Source organism: Rhopilema esculentum, chromosome 1 (assembly GCF_057945365.1).
Source record: "Rhopilema esculentum isolate cy_ngs chromosome 1, ASM5794536v1, whole genome shotgun sequence".
Classification (NCBI taxonomy): Eukaryota; Metazoa; Cnidaria; class Scyphozoa; order Rhizostomeae; family Rhizostomatidae; genus Rhopilema; species Rhopilema esculentum.
Window position 1 is genome coordinate 902,072 of NC_142815.1, and position 7,976 is coordinate 910,047.

Genomic DNA, 7,976 nt, shown 5'->3' on the forward strand with positions numbered 1-7,976 from the left:
TCCTCGTTGCAAAAGATATTTTTCAAGGGGGGTGTCAAACCAAATGCGCTTCCTGAAGACAATCCCAAGTATCCTATGCATATAGTTTTTCAGGAAATCCCCAAAGACAAAGATTTAGGCTCTAAATCTTTGCTCAAATTTAGATAAGCAGAGGGGCCCCAAAATACTTCTTTTAGGAAGGGCTCCACATTTCTTCGTTACGCCACTGATGTCTGAATGGCATATCCTTTTCTCGCAGCTTTTTCTTTTGCGAGTAGCCTCAGAAAGCATCTGGGGGCCCTGTATTCAGGGATAGATTTAGCAGGGGGGGGGGGGGGTAGGCGTGCAACGCACCAAGGAATTCTGTGTACTTCGGTTAACTTGCTTCCATTCGGTGAGCATTATTCTCTTGCAGTCAGTAGTAACACAAAAGCGCCAGTGACCACCATTTTCCAGTGACCTAAAGGGCGTAGCAGCAGAATAGAATTAGTATCTAACACACCAACTCCCCCCCCCCACCCTAAGCCTTATCGCTTAAATCCGTTCCTACTTGAATTGATATCTGTAGCACATTATTTGATGAGGAGACAAAATTAGAGATTTTTTGAAGTTCCATTGGCTTCGAAGTTTGGCAGTGCTAGAAATTATTGATTTGTATGCAGCTCGAGAGCTTTAGCGACCGGATTCCTCGACTTGATATCTGAAGAATTTAAAGCGATGAGACCGGATGAAAATGAAGTTAGAGAAGAGACTCCCGTCACTAATTAATTAAGAGATATTCAAGAGACCGAACAACTCTGTACGAAATAGTAAAAGCTTGGTCTAACAAGATGGAATGGGACAGAGTTAACAACAGTGATATATTGACGCCAACTCAAAAAATTAAGCGCTGCAGTACAGTTAGCGAGTGTTTAGGGTAAAGTAGGGGTTCCTGAAGGTGGGGCATAACTCGATATAAAAAACCGGGGAACGTTGTTAATGAAGGGCTGTGGGATTGGTTTCTTAACGGTATCCCAAGGCAAAATTTGGAATTCTCAAAGGGAAGTTTCTTTCACTCTGGGGCCAAAATATGGAATGAGATTACAAGAAAGATCAAAGTGAGCCCCACAATTTCCATGTATAAAAGAAACTTGAAGGGATTCCTACAAAGTTAATAAATTCCCCAAAACAAAACACGATCTCTAGTTAGAACAGCAACGTCTACCCTAGTGCGCCCCATTCTCGTTCTGGTGTGCTGATATTAACCAATCAGGAGAGAGTGTACAGATTTCTGTACTTTCAAAGGTCACAGCGAAACAATAAACGTAGCTCTGGTGTAAAACATTGAACAAACATAACATAAATAAATGCTAGCGACCGTAAAGATTGAGTTTGAAGATGTTGTTAAAACTGTACTCGAAGAATATTTTCCGCATGTTGTGGAACTTAACAAAGAACAGCATTGAAAGCCTTATTTGTAGAGAGGAGACACCTTCGCCATATTGCCAACTGGCTTTGGAAAGTCTCTGATATTTCAGGCTGTGCCTCTCATTGCAAATAAATTAGGCCTTGCAGTGAAATGCATTAAATAGGAAACATCGCAAGGCGCCGAGAACAAACAACGCCAAACACAAGTAAATCAGTCATAGCTAATATTTTACCCGGCATACGGGGCTTCGCTTGTCGTATTGGCCATTTTTGCTGTGATGAACTTCTAACGTGATGATTCTAACCAGTGTGACCAGATCTAGCATATTATAATGCTATCAGCATAATATTGACCAAAAATCGTCATTTAGCATAAAATCTAGCATAATTTAGAATCTAGAATAACTCTGGCATAACTTTGATAGTTTTTAAAAAATCGTTGTTTCCATTGATCTGTTGTCTGTCACCACCAAATGGAAACACAAGAATGTGTGACTTTCCACTTTCAATGTTTAGCCAGTTGTTTGGAACGGTTGGCAGCCAAATATTTTATGGTTGGCAGCCAAATTCAGCTAGCTAAATTCAGTACACAAAAAAGGTAAATTTTTGACAATTGCGGGGAGTGATAGTGTAATCAAAATTTGCTTTGTAGGTTACAAAGCTTTCATTTACTTTTATCTTACATTGTCTGTTATCTTTTACGTTGTTTCATGTTTCTTTATTTGCAATTTTGAAATCATTCTAAAACTAATTTGAATATAATCTATGAAAAAAATCTATTTTCCTTTGCATTTTTTGTGATTTTTTGCAACATGCTGCCAGAATTCTGCCAACTTTTGCTTCTTCGGCCAAATCAATTTATGACGGCCAAGGGGATGAGAAATTTGGATGTCAAAACCATTGATCTAAATTGTTTTTTTGTGTAGAAAAGATGACAATTTTAAGTACACTGTGTTTTAGATTGGGGTCAAAAAAGCCAAATGGAAACTTTGGTCACTTTTGATATTCTGAGCATCCTCTAGCCTCTTTTTCAAGCAGAGGTGCCTCGATTTGAAATTTAGCATAATTTTTGCAAATCTAGCATTATATTTTGACAAATTTGGCATAATTCCAAAATTGAGATCTGGTCACACTGTACCTAGCAAAAAGAAAGATCCAACTTTGCAAAACTACGTCTCAGTGCTCACAACCTCAGGATTGAAACAGGTAGATACGGGAAGAATCCTATTCCTAGGATTGATAGAAAATGTCCGTATTGTCAATCTTTTAATAAAACTGCTGTGGAGGATCAAATTCATTTTTTATTAGTTTGTTCCCTTTACGAGACTGCTAGGAATTCTATGTTATCTATGATTTATTAAAAATTTCCCAGAATATCATCCCTTGACCTTTGTGATAAGTTTATTTGATTGATGAGTCAAGAAGATACGGATTCTTGATATCAATAGCTAATTTTATATCGCTGGCTTTTGAATCACGGGAATCTTTTGGGAAGTCCTCTACGTGCATATCCTGGTAACGTAAACTTTCTAGCATATAATCATTTTTTCATCTGTTTATCTTTGTATTAGCTGTTTGCTGTTTTCTGAGATTTATTGTTAATTTGTACTTATGTTTACTTGTATGCATGGGCTCCGACAAAGGTTGAAAAGTGGGGGGGGCCAAGGGAAAATTTAACACCCGTAACAAAAGATTTTGAGAAAAACTCTATTGTTTTGTAAAAAAGTGGGGGAGGCCAAGGCCCATTGTGTTGGTTGTTTTTTCTTCAAGTACAAACCTTTCTTCTTCAAACAGCTTCTTGAATATTCTGTGGTACTGCTGAGTGAGTCAAATTTGTTTACTTCCGCTATTTAATAAAGTGGCCAAAAGCGAGCTGCAGTAGGGTTCAGTATGGAAAATTGCTTTTTTGAAGGACTGAGTTTCTCGTGGCTCACAACTATTTCAGTGCCCTTTCTGATGCAGGTAGTTAGGGACGATATAAATCAGCAACACATAGCAATTTTGGAGCTTTTGAATTGTAAAAAAATTTTGCAGTTTTTGAATTGTAACAGAATTGTAAAAAATAAGACTTTTTTAGTTTACGCAGTTACGGGGAGAATATAGCAGTGGCCTGTCGTGTTTTTATGAATTGAAAAAGTATGTGCTTGCAATTTTTATCTTCATATAAATTAGAAAGAACTTTTTGAGTCTATTATCTAATAATATAGACCATTTTAAATATATAATTCTTGAATTTTCCTGTCGTGCGTTTAGAACCTAATATGGCAATGATTTGCCGATATTTATTTGTTATTTATGCCGATATCAAATATATTTGTTGATAAAACAGTTCTAGATGTTTGAATGGATTTCTCGATGCTCAACACATCAGTGGGTGTCAACTTTCATCGAACACCTCATTATGTTGCACCAAATTCATAATAGCAATGTCAATAGGCCGGAAGCCTTTGTGGGGGCTTTTAGAAACATGTGATTTTTCGTTTCATCGTCCCAGCCAGTACGGATCGTTCTGTTTATCTATCCTACTGAGAAGTTAGCTTTTCATGTGAGCAGTTTTGCATCGCAAGAGTACTAACCAATCGCAAACTGTTATTTTGGTGGGTGGCTTGACAAGTTGGGTATACGCAGTCCTTTTCTATTGTTGGCTTTAGTGTGTGATATGTTTCGTAATATCTCAGTTGCATGTTATAGTCACATGTGCTGTTGAGTCCTGTTGTGTCAGTTAACGTCTTTCTAATGGCAATGTGTTTGTCTGTCAACATGTATTGTGACGTTCGTATTGTTCTCTTAATTACCTTCCGTCAATGTTCACTTTAGAGTTAGTCTTGCTGTTGAACGAATAAAGACAACATCAGAATAGAGTCTCTCTCGTGTTCTACTTATTCGGGGCTTAGGCCCATCGTATCTTCACCATCCCAAGAAGAACCCGACTAACATAAAACGTTACATGGACACTTTACCTTTAAAGCTTGTGCCCAGTGGTGGATGTGAGGGGGGCAACTATGGGCAGTTGCCCCTCCCTCAACGAGTTGAAGCAAGTTTGGCGCCCCTTTTTGGAAATTGTGCGCCTCTTTAGAAAATACAAATCAGGTGAAAGCGACTTGTAGGTTAGTTTGCTTCAAGGATAACCTTGCAGTATACAACAATTATTGTGAAAAATTCCTTGCAAAGTGAATAAAGAGCCTTCTGTCAGTAGTTAGGGTCTGAAACGGTTGTATGCAGCGTACACTCGTAAATATTTTTCGGCGCCCCCATCACCAACTGCCCCTCCTTCGAATTTGCTCTGGATCCGCCCCTGGCCTCATTTTCCAACAAAGTGAGTGAGCTCAGCCTCAGCTTGTTCTTAATTTGTTCTTAATATTTGACCAATTTTGAGGCTCATGCTCTGATAAAATCGTTCTTATAAAAAGAGAGTAGCACAATACACCATTATTTTATAAGAAACCAAGTTCAACGTTGAGTATTCCAGTTTGATAATACTTTATGCATATTCCTATTAGTGACGGTTTTCGCAGCTGCAGAACGCACGCTCGTCAGTCCTTCTGTTGTTTTTAATCAGATGCATTTGGCTTTTCTGATAAGAGATTTGATTCTGTTCCTATGCTGTACTTAGATGAATTAAATATATTTTAATCCTCTTTGCATAAAATACATTGCCAACCAGCCAATCTCAATTTTTCAAAAATTTCGAGTTCTGGGTTTCTGTCACAAGTCCAGTTTGCTTGTTTTTTCTGCTTTGAGTCGTGGAATATCTTAATTTTCTCTGATTTCCCAGAACTCGTTTTTTTATAAAAAAAGGGTGTAGTCTAAAAATATCAAAAATTATATCAAATTGAAAATTGGTTACTATATATAAATTATGTTATTGATATCCAAGCATTGAATTGTGACCTATTTTCGGCTTTTTCTAGAATTAGGCCTAGATATTTCATAGCAGTTTCTGTAAACCAAGGAAGAAAAAGTAACTAAATCACATCTTTGTACAAACGTGTTAAGAAAATAATGCATTGAGTCAGCAGGGCCGTAGCGAGGCAAGCCTCGTTAGGGGATGTGGACTACAAATTTATCTGATGAAAAAGTATTGCCTGAAATTCTTTATTTACTGCCACAAACTTCAGCAATACATTTTGTCAATGTAACTCTGTATATAATTAGCAACCATTCATTTTTAAACGATAATAGTCGACTTTCCTAATAGTTTTCTCAAATCTCTATTTCAGAACGGGTAAAGGAGATAGCCACTACCCGAGGAAGCAGGAAATTTTACTCGTTTAAGCACATATCACTAAAGCAATCCTCCTAATCCTATCGAAAATTATTTTTTTGTAAACAAGTTGAACAGCAAATAAAAATACCTAGTACAATTTCGCCGCGGTCTTGAAAAATAGCATGTTGTCAGTTACTTCTAAAGCTGGGTAACAAGCAGCACTGGTTGTCAATTTAGATCCCTCTCTCCAGCTTAGCATGCCTTATGAATGTTTAAAAAATCTGGAGCTCATAGTGAATTGCAGTTGACGCTTCTACCGAGAAATTTTTGGGTAATGGGTTCAAGACACAATTTTACCTAAAGAGGACCTGGATTTTCAGATTTAGTGCCAACAAGAAATCTTCAAATCTTCAAATCATTAGTTTGTTTACCTTCATTCATATAATCGGAATATCAACCAACGGAGCAACTAACTTTGCTTGATCCTTTATTGATTTTATGACATGAAGGTCTCTCAAATACCTAAATCGTTTCTTCGACCGAGCGGATTTTACCTGAAATTTCCAATTGAGATACTACTAGGGGAGAGCATGACACCTCAAAACCCCCCACCCCGTCGCGACGCCCCTGGTTGAGAAGCTAAAAATTGTTGCTGGATCCGTTTGAGAACAGATCAACCATCATTTTCTAGAATTTCGATGAGATTGGAATTTCCGAGCCTGCACGAAGGCTACACCGTGTGAACAGGAGTGAATCCGATACAAAATGAATCCGGTGTCGTGTGAATCCGATATAAAATGAATCCGGTGTCGTGTGAATAGGGCCTGAATTTAGGTCGTACCGGTACAGTGTAAACGGAATGGCTAAAAGGAACAGTTTGGAATCGTTACAGTGTGGACACGTAACGGACGTTTGTGGTGAATACCTGTTACTTCCTAGCCGTTTGTGGCGCGTACAGCCTCACCACAAGGCTTACAAATGCTGTTTAAAACTCCTGCAGCTTTCAACCTGCTTCTTTGTGACATGATTTGTTCACGCGCAAATGTAGAATATTAAATATGTCTATTGAAAATCACAAGACCCGAAAGACAAAATAATGCTACAGGTTAGGGGCAATATAGGTACTATACCCCCTTTTTTATAAAAACAATTTTATAAGAACACGAGCCTCAAAACTGGTCAAAAGTTAAGAACAAATTAATAACAAACATAAACTGAGCTTCTGTGAAATGCAATTTCGAACAACGTTTTATCTCAAAATCGAGAATTTTTAGCGATGTCTGGGTGCTTTTTTGGTGAATATTAAATTGTTGGGAAATGAGGCCTGAACACCTCCCTAGAGCGAAAAAGCTAGCAATAGCACTGCTTACACCCTTTTAATTTAAGAACAAATTAAGCAAATCTAGCCTCAGATTTTCGAAAAAATTAAGAACAGTCAGTCTGAACTTAAATTTACTGGTTCTTATAAAAAAAGAGTGTATATAAGGTGATATTCAATAGCCATCTAATGCGAGAAATTTCTTGAATTTTTAACAAAATCTTTTCTACATAATAAAGATCTTCGGCCATGACAATATCCTGCATGTAGCTTCTTGTTGGCAGAGCTGTCGGAAAAGGAATCTCTAAATATGCTGGGGAAATTTGTCTGGTTTCCATCGATGAGTAATGCTTATTCACAGGTCACGCGCGAATTCACGCAAGACAAAAAATTGTTTCCCGAATTCTCGCATCGATAATACCCTGATCACACAATCGCGCCAAAACACCTGGTACCCCTTCTTGCATTTTAGTCCTCGTTTACACTGTGCCGGATACGTTTTATCCGCATCAAAATTAGTTCAGATAGGCGTCGCGTTTACACTAGACCCACGAATTTGAGAGCGGCTATCCGAACAAAATTAGTTCACCCATGAAAGTGGATGAAATTAGTTCAGATAGCTATGTGGTACAGTGTAAACGGTTTTATCCGGATAAATTTAATCAACATCATATCTTGCTCGAAAGCGATTGGCTATTTCTTCCTATTAAGTTTTTACTGTCTCCCAGTCAAGACCTTTCGCCATCATGGCTGCCTTGTTGTCGATAAATACTCGTCTTTAAAGTGTAGCATCTTCGTCAGTCCACGTAAAATTGGCACCCTTGTCAGCTTTCCCCACTTTCTTCGCTATTTCAGCGTCATTTTGTTTCAGAGAAAAAGATATTAAAACTAATTTGCCTAATTTGTTTTGAAAATATCTTCGGACCATGTCTGAAAAAAGAAGCAGATGATTCTGAAGAGAAAATTAAAAGTCTTTTTATGTTGGCGGGAATTTAGTTGTTATTTTGTTGCCCAGAGATGACCTTGTTTTGGACGTTCCGTGAACGATCACGTGACTGCAGTTAT